Source organism: Drosophila elegans, unplaced genomic scaffold, assembly GCF_018152505.1.
Source record: "Drosophila elegans isolate 14027-0461.03 unplaced genomic scaffold, ASM1815250v1 contig_149, whole genome shotgun sequence".
NCBI classification, from domain to species: Eukaryota; Metazoa; Arthropoda; class Insecta; order Diptera; family Drosophilidae; genus Drosophila; species Drosophila elegans.
The window spans coordinates 18,088,440-18,102,823 of NW_024545513.1; the positions used below are offsets into that span (position 1 = coordinate 18,088,440).

The following is a 14,384-nucleotide window of genomic DNA, read 5'->3' on the forward strand; positions in this document are numbered from 1 at the left end:
AATTTTTGGTGTTTCTTTTTTCGCGCAGTGGAGAGTGGAGCTTTGCAGATGATGTCAGAGTGCCTTAAAAAAAAATGTGGTTGTTGGTGGGTGCGCGGTTTTGATTTTGTTTGTTTGTAATTTGGGAAACTTCTGATTTGGCGACACTTTTTGTTTTATTCGGGAAAAAATTCAAAATGTTATCAAGAAAAATAAGAAAAAAAAAAAAATACAATATTTGTTGTTGTTGCTAACACACACGCATACGGGCGCGCATACACACACAATCACACACACTGGGGCAAAGGAAAAAAGCAAAGGCAAACGAATTAAAGTCAAAGTCAAAAAATATGCCACGAAAAAGTAGTAGCAGCAGCAACAAAAAACACACAGAAACCCCCCCACCAGCCCCCGTTATTCACCACCCCCTGCTCCTTCTTTAATTCGTGTTTTTTTTTTTTGGATTTTCTCAGAACTATCTTTGAGATAGTTTACAACGGCGGATCCGTTAGCCGTTATCCGTGTATCCAAGTATCCAAGTATCCGTGGCGCGCAAAACGGAAAATGGCAAAACGGCAGGCACAAAATATAGTGTAACACAGAAAAAATTGATTCAAGGCTGCTGTTGTGTTGCTGTTGCTGCTTCTTCTTCTTGTGTATTTTTTGGTGTTTGGCTATTTTTTCTCTTTTTTTCGCTTTGTACAATTTGTCTTTTTTTTTTTTTGGGGCAGCCCGCGAGTCGCGACGCTACGTTGCTTACAGTTAGGAGCGTTTTCAGACACTGAACTGCCGGCCGAGCGGCGGCAGCAGGCAGAACCCGCGGCGGCAGCGACGTCGACGCGGCGCCGGCAGCGCCGCAGTTTCACTCGAAAATTCACTTTTTTTACTCCGCTGCCGAAATTCCTAAACACAGATACGAAACACACACTCACACACATACACTGCCACTATGGGGCCAACGACCACATTTGTTGGCCACAATTAATAACTCGCATAATTTCAAAGGTATCGAGATAAAGCTTTACCAATCGTTTTCTAGTATCCTTGGGCAACATGGAAATGAAAAAGTATGGGATTGAACAAATTCTAGTTCCTCTTGTCAAAAAGGTAAGTTTTGGACGGCCCACCGATGTTAATTGGGTTTGGTCGTTAGGCCCATAGTGCACAGGCACGCAGCGAGAGGAGAAGCTAAGGCAAAAGCAAAAGGCAAAGCCAAAAGCAAAAGACCAAGAAACCGTAGTGGTGTGCGTATCAACGACTGCCGAAAATTTTCGGCGAGTGTCGAGTCGAGTGAGTGCGAGCGAGACGGTAAGTGTTGAGTGACTTTGGCGTCTTTTTCTCCCCGTCGTTGGTTTTTCGGTGAGTGGCGCGGAAATTGATAAAAGCGGTAATTAAAGCTAACAATGAGATAGATGAAATCTAAAATGGAGGTTTAGTTCACTCGGGTTATCAAAAAAGCTCAGCAGCCATCCGCAGGCGAACTGCTCCTGAGATATTCTACACTAGGTATTGTATCTTTAACCCCAGATGGGCCTACTTATCATTCCTATTTATTTTTACCTTGATAGATATTGGTTACTTAACCCTATGTTGTCTTAAGCAAACATAAACTTCTACATCTTTAAGTTAAAATGAAATCTTATACATATTTGTATTCGATTTTCACATTAATATTACATTCAAACGTTTGCTTTGCTACCATGGGATTAAATGTCACTTTCCTAGTGGAAAATAATCACCGTGCCGATGATACATTGAAAATGTGCAAAAATGTTGCATGTTGCCTTTAAAATTGGTCCAAACTCAAATCTATTTCAATAAAATTCTTTTAAAAATAAAACCAGAACCATTTTTTATGGCAAATGCCTATCACTGCAGTTACACTAGAATCTACTAAAATAAGTAGTTTACAAAACAAATGTGAAGAACATTTCAAAAGGATTTCTTCACAAACGTTTTATAAAATTAAATGTTCTATGTTATTATTACTATGAGATTGATGTTCACTTTAATATATATAAAAAAAAATATAGATGCTAAAAAACGCGCTCTGCATAATAAACCATTCATAATGCATAATAAACCATTCATAATTTAATAGTAAATTTTAAATGGATCTTTAAATATTAGTTGCTAATATGAAAAATAAAACATATGTTAATTAAATGTTAATAGAAAATTCAATTGTCAGGGATATATAAAAAAAAAGTATGAGTATAAAAAGTATATTTAAGTATAAGTTGTATTTGAAGTTCCAATAATGAGTTTGTTTAAAAAGATTCAGAGTTGTTAATGATCATTTAAATACCCCATTAAAGTTGTAGAGCAAGTTAAATAAGATAGTGATTTAGTATTACTTTAAAAACTATCTAGACTGAAAATAAATGTACTGCATAATTTAAGCAATTTGGGTGTCTTTAAATTTTATTTATTTATTAATTTGGCCAGTAGTGAATATACACCTCCTCAACTTGTTCGCCTTAGTGTTATTTCTTAAAAATTCCATTTTGTCAGACTTGACTTGTTATTAAGAATATGTAATGGAAATTTAAGAAGTAATCACACAAGTTGGTTGGCATTTGCGATAAGCTTGTGCTTGAGGAGGCTGGGGATATGTGAAAACTGGGTCTTCTTGAGGTTAAAGCTTGAGTGGAAGATGGATTGCCTGGATACTGGATGTTCCAGCTATGGAAATTGGAGTGTATGGATTCCTGTCTCCACTCTCTCTCGTCTTACACTCTCCGAAAATCCACTCAAAAAGTGGCTCAGAAAAGACGCGCGCGTGTTGCCATCCCCCCGTCCCCCTTCATTTTCCCTAAAACCCCCCTTCCCCACACCAATAAAAGGGAACTTTAAGCGCGTGCGAGTGAGATGCACACTACTCAGGACGACTCTTTTTCACTCTTTCTCTCTCACTCCCTCTCTTTTGCCACATTTCGCTGCCGGCATCGATGTCGACTGCGCTGCTGGCGTTGCCAAAAAGCGAGGCACACATGGACACACACACACACACACACAAACACACACACAAACACACGGATAAGAGAGGTGCCTGTGTGCGTTGGTGTGGCGACGGTGACGACGGCGGCGCTTAAGCTCTGAAAACTGAAAACTGAACTGAGAACCGAAAAGGAAGAAGGAAGCGGCAAAGGAAGTGAACTGCGAACACACAATAGCTGCTGTTTTTTAGAAAAAAAGAAGAAAAAAACGCAGAAAGCAGTCGAAAAATTGAAAAACGAAATGCGAGCAATAGAGCGGCGTTGGGGAGGGGGCAGAGAGGCCGAAGGGAAGGACACTTAAAGCGGGTTTCACATAGAATCCTAGTTTGGAAGCGGGAGGGGGCGGCTACAGGGACAAGGTTAGTACAATGTCCTTGAGCCCCAAGTTCAATTCCAAAGTTGCGATTAGCGATGATAAGTCTAGACCATTCGAAGTAGCTAAGCAGATGCAAACTAAGTCAAGCACTTTATTTCTTAAACAGCCCAATTTTCAAATATAAAACTATTAATTAACTTTCTCTACTAACATTCTATCACTAGTAACTTATTTTTTTTTTAGCTTTTTGTATATTGTCATTGTTTATCAGTGGTTTCTTTTAACATCCTTATAACTTGTTTAATTGTGCAATTTCTTCTATCTAGTCTTTTTCCACTGAAACTGATTAGAATTACTGTTGTTTAATAGTTGGGAATTATAAAATGATTAAGATACCATCCTTTATAATTGAATCATCTTAAGACTATTGTCTCATAAAAAACTTTAGTTCTATCTTTTACATTTTTAAAATCCTTAAAATTATAATAATTAATTAATAATAATTTTTTGTTTAATTATTTGCGGAAAAGGAAAAAATAACCTAAAACGTGTTTAAGAAGCTTAAAGTTAAAGTTAACAAGAAAGTCATGAGTTTCTATGGATGTAAATAAAAAATGTTGCTTTTTTTTCTAAATGTACATTTATTAATATATATTAAAACATTAGTAATTTCATTTATATTTTAAAATCTGGCTGATGCTTTCTCTTACAAAACTTATAATAAGATAAAAACATGTTGTTTAGTTAAAAATGAGTATTGTTGAATTTCCAAAACAAAGACAATATGATGTGTCTACGTAGCCAAGTGTACATACTATTTGACTTAGAAACCTGACTTAAGGTAACATTCTTGTTTGCCAATTCTCAAATTCTGCACAACCTTGTTGAACGAAAATTAAGAGGATATGATCATCACACTTGGAGTGTTGAAATGCCTTTAAAATCAATTTGAATTCCCGCAATATGCCTTGCAACCACCTTTAATCTCGTACTTCCCTGTTTCATGGATGCATTCAAATGGCGACAATAAAAGAGCGCTCATCTCACTTGTTGCATGCAACACTGCACTCTGACCCTCCTTAAACAAAAAAAAAAAAAACCCATCCTTCCTCCGCTTTGCGACCAACAACTTAAAGCCCTGCACGCGTCGCAATCAAAACAATTTTCAGAATCGAGAGGGTAGGCCAAGGAAGGGTCCGGGGTTGAAGGACCAAAAACATGCAGGATGCAGCAATTGCAGTTGTTGAAGGTGACATTAATTGACGTTTAATAGGCCTCATCTCATCTCTCCACGGTCGGAGGAGGAAACGATGGGTGACCGACCGAAAAGGGTGCGGCTGGTACATGGTTTAAATTAGTTCTACCCTTGCCGATTGCCGATTGCCGCTTGAATCCTTATAGTGTCCATGTGCCGCTTTTGTTGCCGCGACAAGCCAATTAGAGGTGGCGAGGCTTGTAAAGCTTTTTGTCCGCGCCACCGATTTGCAACAAAAGTGCAACGGCGGTAAGGGTCTCGAAACCACCACCACCATCATCATCATTACGCTCGAGGGGTGGCAACTCCTGCGGTTGCAACATCATCCTGCCAAAGGTTATAAGCCCTCGGGTGGGCGGGCTTGACCCCATCCCTCCGTTCCCCCCCCTTCCCCTTCCCCTTTCTATTTATTCCCTTTAAGCGGCGGCAAATGGCGAACGCCTGTTGCAGTTGCACATTTTCTGTTTCCTTTTTCAGAAAGCAGAAAATGGCGCGCGCGCAGGAAAGTGCAACAGCAACCCCTCGAAAGTGTGCAACACCAGGCCTACACCCACCCACTGTCACCCACTGTCACCCACCTACATATCTACACATCTACACACATCCCCCACCCACACACACACACCATTTACTAATCGAGTGAAAGAGAGGGTAAGGACCCTCTGCGAATAAAATCGTCGAAAGCTATGTGCCTGCATCCGTTTGTCCGTTTGTCCGTTTGTCCGTCCGTTCACTTATACACTTGTGGGTGGTTTGGGTCACCACCACCGGTGCTGGCGGTGGTGTCGGTGGTGTCGGTGGTTCAGTGGCTCAGTGGTTGATTACCATTTGCCGACTGCAATGGCGAACGCAGTCAAATGTGATTGAAATGCACACGAGCCGGGCGGCCAATGCATACAGAAAGTGGTTCGTGTCCTGCAGGATTCATCGGAAATTCATTCCCCCATAGAAGGCAATTGTTACCGATGTTCAGTGGCTCTCAAAAAGCATCGTATGTAAATACAAATGTTCTTAAAGTGAGACTTGTAGACATCTTAAAGCAAAAAGAGTTATATTTATCTATATGGAAGATCTTACTTTAAAGGTAAAGGTAAATATATATTTATTTGGTTTGTGTGTTTAAATGTATAAAATCTTTCATAATGTAAAAGCTTACATGAGAATCATTAAAGAAATAGTACTAGAAAACGAAATTCTTTGCTATTGAAAATTGACAGGAATTTTTAAATGGTTTTTAAATAATTTGCATAGTTTTAATACTTTGTGAATGAAAAGGAGTATGGTACGCAAAATCAGTTTGATTAGACTTTTGTATGTGTTTTACACAAGTAAAATTAATATTAAAATTCCATGTTTTGTTACCAAAGCAAAAACAACAATTTATTAGTTTTTAAAATTTTTAGTCACGCCTAGTCACGTCTTTTGAAAAGTGCGAAAAACATGCTTTGCAATTCAAATAGGTTTCTATAAAAAGCGAGCGAGAATCCATTGGTCACAAGTAATTCGAAATTTTTTTTTTTTTTTACCATTTAGTTGCGGTTGAGGTCTGAACTCAAGTTACTTGTTCACAAGCCAACCTAACGTGTTATTTCTAGGCTTATATCGGCGATATCCTGACTCTAAAGCTCACACACACACACTCACCGCCGAACAGGACATTAAACAATCGAACGTGAATCGCCGGGGAAGAGGGGGGAAGGGGGTGGGGGTCGAGGAGGTCGAGGAGCTCGTTTGGCTACAGGACACCTTGGAAGACTAGATAAGCAGTGCCAAAGGGAGGGCGGACGAGAGGCAGCCAGGCACAAGCAGGCAACAGCTGCCAAATGCCAAATGCCAAATGCAAAATGCGAAATGCGAAAGCTGCCTGCCTGCCTACCTAAGCTTTCTTAGAGAGCTGTCTCAAGGACAACGCGCTTCAAAGGAGCGCTAGCGAGGTACAGTTGCCTCGACTAGAAGTAGATGGACAGCCTTAGCGATGATCGAATCGAAAGATACTAAACGCCTTCATCTACAAGTGGAGATGAGGATCCCAAAGATAAAGTATCTAACGGATACAAGACTTGGAAATAGGAAAAGATATATATTAAGGAAAGCAACCCGAATAAAAAGATGCTAAAAGGAGTAATCCAAATAGCAACCTAAGAATTCTCAAAATAACACTAATTAGCATTAAATAAAGATATATAACTACCGATTGAATATAAAGCCTATAAGCGTTTATTACCTCAAATGTGTAATGAGTTTTGTGAAGATCAAGGGTTGAGCATTTCAAAGGACGAAAACACCCCCAAAAAGATATGGAAATGTAGAGCTCTTAGAAGAAGCATTCCAATGACTAGAAAGCTTAGGGAGCAACTACGAGATACGAATCACCCCCGCAAAAAAAAGGAGCTATACGACAGGAAGTATTTGCAAAACGTCGTGGAATTTGGATCTCTTTCCTTGTCAGTCTGCTTCTAAATCGAGCCCCCCACACACACACAAACACAAACACACACACACCACACAAACACACACACACATACGCACACACTTTTTTTTACTCTCTCTTTCAGCGGCTGTTGAACTTTAAAATTGATCCGATTTTATTCGCATCTTCCATGAATTCGCCACACTCGAGAATGTATTAAATTTAGAAGCAGACAAGCCAGATTAGACTGAGGAAGGGGGAGGGGCTGAAAGGCGGGACAGATGCTTCATTCATGCCACGCGCATCTTGCGCTGTCGACATTTAAAATAGACGCCAAAGCACGCAACCTCCGTTCAACCACAGAGGAGCCTGCCACTTCGGTTGCTTATTCACTCTTACCAATTCTGTATCCAACTTGGGCAGCGTTCCCTGTAGTCGGCGTGTCATTCCTACAATGTTGCAATGGCGTGAAGGCCCCTCTGTTGGCCCAAACAAGCAAACGAACACTTCGCATCGCAAATATGAATGAAAGACAGGGACAGGAATTTGGCGAATCGCTTGCTGCGCCACTAATTAGTTAAGAACTTGTTCTTGGCTTAATTTATCCGAACACATTTTAAGCTAATCATTATCATAAGATGGTACTCTAAAGTTATGAAAGCGAAGATTCTATTTAAAAGTTTTAGGGCCATGGGTCTACATAGTATATAAATACTTCTTATTTTGCAGGCCATTAAAGATCTTCTACATTTGTGAAAAACATAGTAAATTTAAATATTTTGTACTTAATTTAAAAATTATTCGCTTTGATTTTAATCTATGGCGGTTTTTAGTTATTAATAATTAACTAATTACCAAAATTAATTAAATAATATTACAATTTTTTAAAAATTTTCATTTGACTTTTTTCGGAATTGATGTTAATATCTGAAATTTTAATATCTCTTTTAAACAAAATATTTTCCACGTTAATGAAAATATTTTAACATTTAATCATGCCATTAATTTGAATTTAACATTATGATTTCTTATTTAATTCAAAATATTAAAAATAAAATTTTGAATTTAATTTATTATTTAATTTAAATATTAAATATAAAATGTTCAATTCAATAGTAAGATATTTATTTGTGCTATTCCATTTTTGTATCTGTGTAGATGAAAGTATCTTACTATGTGAGAAAACTGTCCTAATTTCAAACGATGATCAATCTGCTGGTCAGGACTAATGCGGAATATCATGCCAGAACAAATGTGGCGTGTACATGTGGCTTATGTCCTAGGATACTTACAGATCTGTTGACTGAGCTGTTGCTACTCGATTGATTGATAGGATGTCGGATGTGACTGCTTAAAATTGCGATGCTTTTATTGCTCCTAGAATCTCGGTACTGACCAGGCTATTGATCCCTTTGAGTTTCCAATTTCTAGTTACCGGCTTTTAGGTGCATCGGTCGATGTCGCTATTTGAGAGATTTTCGACAGATTTCAGACTTTAAAACGTTGTTTTGGGATGATCGATTTCCTTGAGGGCATGGAGAGCGGGTGGTAAGATTCTTCCGGCCTTTCTTCTTTGCTTCTAGAAGAATCTGCTACTGCTGCCGTCTTTCTGGCTCTCTTTTTGGCTTAGAAAGGATATCTGTTGAATATCGGTGAAACGAGGATCAGGGTCAAAGGACAGGGTTCCGGAAAAGTGAGCTCTATTAGCTCTCAATTGTGTAGATCACACAGCGGAACTTTTATCTATGAACGAGAGATCAGTTTCTTTTGAATCGGATTGGATTTCGATCGCTGTTCGTGTGGCCTTCGCTTGGTTTCTCCTATTTTCTTTTGTTGGGATTTGTTATTTGGTTTTTTTCGGTCTCCTGTCTTGTCGTGGGCGGTGTAAGTGTATATTTTTGATTTTGGGTAAATTTTTGATTTTTTTTTGAGCGAGAAAAAAAATTGAAACAGAATTGTGAGAAAGTGAAAATTTGTAGGAGCCTTTTGGCAGCTGGTTTTGACAGAAGTGCAAATGGTATCTGAGGTAGAATGTCAGTAACATTTTGTATATTAAATGCTGTTATTTGAATAATATTAATTTTTGGCAGGGAATTTCGTTTGAACTATGAAAATGGAAAGGAAAGCTATTGATAAGATTGTACTTTTAACTTTCTATTGTGAGTTTAGTTAAGGTAAGTGATTTAAAATTTAAATATTATTTTAATTCACAATATGCTCATTAATTTATTATAAATGTTAAATTAATTTTTCAATTTAATAAATTCAATCAAAAATACAGACTCTTATAACGGATTAAAAAGTATAAATAAAGTTGCGAAAACACATCATGCTCTGTGTTTGTGTGACATTTATTATAATAACAAAAAGACAAAATACTTGTATAACCATAAAACAGGGAAAAAAAATCTTTTAAAGGTCAGATTACGCGTTGTTGAAACAACTGGGCTTAAATGGTCCTTTTACCGCTTCTTTAAAGATAATCCAAGATAACCTCATTAAAAGTGTTGTAAAAAGGCGGGCCCCTTTACGATATGTTCCAAAAGTGGTGTATTTATGAGTTTATAATTGATTTTTCCATTGAGAGATTGATTTCGACCAGAAGTAATATTTTGTTGGGTTTTTTCACTGTCGATGTGGATTTATTTTATTTGCTTTGGTTTATTGATTTTTGCGTAGGTGACAACTCTATGGGTGGGTGGCAGTGCTTGGCGGAGGGTGGCGCTAAAGTGTGTGAGTGCGAGTGGGACGGCAGCAGCTGCGTGAGTGCGTACAAAGTAAGACTGAAAAAACACTCTCACCCCCGCTCCACTTCTCCACTCTCTCACCCTCTTTCTTTGATTTCTCCTTCCCTCTCTCCCTCTCCTTCCCGCTCTCCCTCTCCTTCCCTCTCTCCCTATCTCTTTAAATCTCTCTTTCACTTACATATTTCGGTGTATTATTAAACCTCAAGAATTCTCGATGAATTTTATTTGGTTATTTCTTCAATTCGGCACTTTTCTTTTACGCTTTTCTTTGGCTTTTCACTTGTTTTGCTTGTGGCCTTTTCTTTTTGTCACTTTCTTTTGGGCATGGAAGAAAAAACAACAAAAATCGCAAATGGCGGCGTCGACGGCGGGCGGCTAAATCGAAAACTATCCGGATAGCTAGTTAGCTATTTAGTAAACGGCACGGCGTGAGCTATTAACTGCGAACTGTGAATTGTGAACTGTGAACTGCGAACTGTGAACTGCGAACTGTGTGAGCTGAGAGTCGAACGAACTGACGCAACGGCGACGAGTGAACTGCCTGCCGGATATACGGATCCCAATTCCAAGGTGTCTGCTGCTCGGTGCCCGATGAAAATGCGAGGAAAACTCTATTCTCTGCTCTCTCTTCTCAGCCCTCTGCCGCAGCGCAGTAGCAGCGGCGTTGGCGTCGCATTTTCCCACCCATCATCCCAAGCAGTGAAAGTTGTAAACCAAAATGGCTGACCCAGCTCCTTGGCGTCTCTCTGTCAATGTTCGTGTGTGTGTGTGTGTGTGTTGGTTGGTGTTGTAGTGTGTTTGTTGGTGTGTGTGTGATGCGTACGTGTGAGCGTCTATCCGCTTTATCCGCTTTAAAGAGCAGCAGCCAGCTTACATCACACCCACTACGAAAAGTCAGTGACCACTGTAAATTGATCATAGCCGCAGATGAACTTGGCACACATTTTTAGATTTCTTAAATAAAAAATCCGCGGAGGCTGTGTTAAAACCGACAGTTTCTTTGTATTTTACAAATGCAGCTGGTAGCAGAGATTTTAGTAATGCCAAACAGAGAGATATGGTAATATCTTTAATATTTATTCTGGATCGCATACCGGAAACAATAATATAAAACCTTACTGTTAAATATTAACATTGAAAAAATATAAAAACTAATTTAACTTATTTATATATTTTATCTTAAAATAAATATGGAATGCAATTTTAGATACATTTTTTTTTTTTAAGATTAAGTTTAGTCTATGATTGCTTAAGCTAAGAATTTTTTTTTAATAAAATCATGGAATTTGGTTTTCTATGTTTATGTAATACTTCTATCCGTGATTTAAGACTAGGCTTTAAACAAAGTGCTTCTGCTGATCAGTGTGCTAGCTGCTTGGACCTGTACTTTGCACTGCTGTTTATGACGGTTTCCCGACCGAAAGGAAAATCATCGAAAAACGCAACGGATAAACGAATATTTTCCATCTGATTGGTTTGGCCCGGCTTGCTGCTGACAGCGGCGTCGACGTCACCGTCAACGTCAACGTCGACGTCGACGTAGCTAACACCGGGGGTGAGTGTGAAATGTGAAAAGCGAAAATTCATTGTACCAAGCGGAAAACTCGGGGAAAAACTCTGAAAACAAGGGTGGCCCAAAGTAGCGACGCTGACGTTTATCCCTCTCCTTCTCTCCCTCCCTTTTCCCGTTTCTCTTTTCTCTTTTTCCTCTTCGTTCCCTTATTCTCTTCTCGCACCGTCTGTTTTGTCTGCTGGCTCGTGAAAATGTCAGGAAAATTCAAACTGCCACAGCTGCTTTACAAAGGCCAGACTTAAATTTGTGAGATATGAGAAAAACACGAGGTGGGAAAAAAATTGTGCATTCCATTCCACCAACGATTGCCACTTGAGGAAAGTTGTTTGCATCTGAAATTAAACCTGGCCATAGGTATTATCCTATAGGTATAATCCTAAAGTCGAGTGCCATGGCCATGACTTTTCCGATACGCACTGCTCTATTACGCGTTCTTATTTATACGCACCGCAGTCAAACGCCAGAAAGAGTGCAATGATTTTTAAAATTATATATGTAGATAAGATCGACATTTGAAACGTAAAGCATCTGTGCTTTGTTATTCCCTACCCACATACTAAATATCCACAAATTTTATATAGATAAGATAAATATTACGCTCACAATAGATATTTTAGTTTACATCTTAAATTTTCCCACCGTTCGACTTCAGAAAGTATGCAATGAATTTTTGTAAACTTACGATTCTACGACTCGACTATAGTGCTTTTAATCGCTATTATCTAGCAGTCACAGCTTGATTTTAGATATCTATCTGATCAATATCAAATTTGTCTGGTGAATGAGAGATTTCAGTTGGTTTAAATAGAAATAGTTTAAGTTACTGAATAACTCTGATTAGCCAATAGCTATAAGAGTTTGGGCTAGATATGTTGAACTGTGTAGACCAAAACCACATTATTCTCCAACTAGATTGGCTGATTGATCCGAAGCAGATAAGAGGTTTTCAAATCGATGATAAAGATATTGGGTTTTTTGGCAAACTAAGCAACTTACCATAGCCTTTTGATCTACGAATCTATCCCTGTCTCTCTCTTACTCTCTGCTGCCATCTCCCTCTATCGCTGACCTTGGCTGGCATCGAAATTTCTACTTCCTGCTCTCCTACATTTTCATTTTCCCGTTCTTCTTTGTCGCTGCTTCCCCTTTCAGTTAAATCCGATGCGCACCCCGGAGCAACAACAAACTAAGATACACACATACATACCCGATACTCATATATCCGACTGTTACCAACCCAGCTCAGCCCACAGCACACACACTGAAATGCACACGCACACTTACACACGCACACAGACACACATAAACTGTTTGCGTCCCGTTTCCGAATTTTTGAAGCGAAACTTGCGTAGTTTTTCAACCCCAAAATACGGGACAAGGACAAGGTCGAGGATGTGGTCCTACGCCTCTGGACAGGGTTTAATGGGTGCCAAATGAAAGTGGCCAACCATCTGAAATCGTTTGCAACATTTAATACGACACTGTCATTGAACTTCAATTCTAAGCTTACATATATATACATATGGTCATCTTGGTCTTATAGAGACATTTGAGTTAAAGACTTAAAACACATTTAATGTGAAACACAAAGTAATTAGTCTTTGTTGAAATATAGATTCCAATGTACATTAAAAACTTATAAAACTCGAAGTACTATATGTTATCTAATAAGAAATGATATTTGAGCTAAGGTGAGTTTGAGTTCTTTTCTATTGCCATTAAAACGTCTTGATCTTATAGAGACCTATAAATATCTATAGTTATTTAGGTATTATTAGTTATAGAAGTTTGACCTTATGTATTCATTGAAGGTTTTAAAAAGTCTTAAAATAAAATCTAAAACAGTGTTTTAAATTAAGGTGATATATAGCATATAGCATATAAGGTGCTATTCTACAAATCAAATATTTGCAAACCTATTTTAAAAGGCATAATTATATAGCTTTAAAATTGAGACACAAAAATTCATTAAATGTTGTTAATGAGTTGACGGAATATCGAAATTTTAGGACTTATTGAAAGGCTGTTAAGCCCCCAGGAATCGCCTCAATTTGTTTGCCACCACCGCTGGCTGTGGTTGAGATGCGTTCCTGCGTCTGCCAGGAATGTTTACAGCCGGCTGGATCCGGGAAGTTGGACTAAGTCTGGGCGCTGGCTCTAACTCTGGCCAAATTGCCGCCCCTGCAACGCACAACGCACAACGCACAACGCACAATGGACGAGGGCACGGGTAGGGTAGGGGGGTTAACATTCAAGGGAATGTTAACGGCAAGGGAAAGCCACCACCCACCCCTGAGGCAACTGCGACGCATTTTTGTGTGTGCGTCCTGTGCGTTGCCATGCTGCGATTTCCATTTCGATTTGGGATGTTTGGGATCGGATGGGATGGTCTGGATTGCACAGTAAAAAAAAAAAAAAAAAAAAACAAATCAGCTTGGTAAAACCCATACGAAGCTTTCCTTACTCCTTTATATGGCATAAACACCGATTTTGATCAGGTTTTATTTATTAGATAGATAATTGTTATAGGATCGTATACGTTATGAAATAATAGAGCATAAACGTTTTGTTGAAGATATGCATCAAAGGTAATAACTAAATTCCCTAGTTTGATGGGTTGATGGGTTGCCGAAAGACGACTATATATTCTTTATCTTTTTAAAGGCCTTACAAATATATAAATTCTTTGTATTATCTTCTTATATTTGAAGGAATCTGGTGGATATCTCTTTAATACATATTTTATACAATTTGCTATCTGGGCTAAAAATAATAATATATTGATAATATAAAATGTATTAATATTTCAAATACAATGTTTTTCTTTATGTGTGAACTTGAATGAGCTATAGTGGGATATAAAGGGGCGGTACGGGATGGAATGGGATGGGGGAACGCTGGAACGCACATTGGACGATCCATTCCGCTGCGTTCCTGCTTTCGGGTGGTGGTGTCCCGTTACGCGCTTGTCATACTTGCCATCTCTGTTGCACCCTCGCTTTCGCCGCCACTCGGCAATTACCGTCGAGGATCAAAAGCGGCTGCGAATGATAAACGGGACCTGGCCCGCTCCACTCCGTTCCACTCCGACCCGTTTCGACCCGT

General features: G+C 38.8%; 1 protein-coding gene across 6 annotated transcripts in view; it reads right to left on the reverse strand.

Annotated features, from left to right (window-relative positions):
• Positions 1–10,250, reverse strand: part of LOC108144202 (insulin-like growth factor 2 mRNA-binding protein 1) — a 31,637-nt gene extending 21,387 nt beyond the window's left edge. Inside the window, exons 1-2 of one of the 6 annotated variants that reach the window (XM_017268876.2) lie at positions 9,885–10,250; positions 8,252–8,422 (exon numbers count right to left, since the gene is read on the reverse strand). The gene's annotated coding sequence lies outside the window, so the exon portion shown is untranslated. Of the gene's footprint in view, positions 1–8,251; positions 8,935–9,884 lie in introns of those variants that run through there. The other 5 variants (XM_017268892.2, XM_017268884.2, XM_017268906.2 and 2 more) reach the window with 5 other exon arrangements.
• Between the last annotated feature and the right edge of the window lie 4,134 nt (positions 10,251–14,384).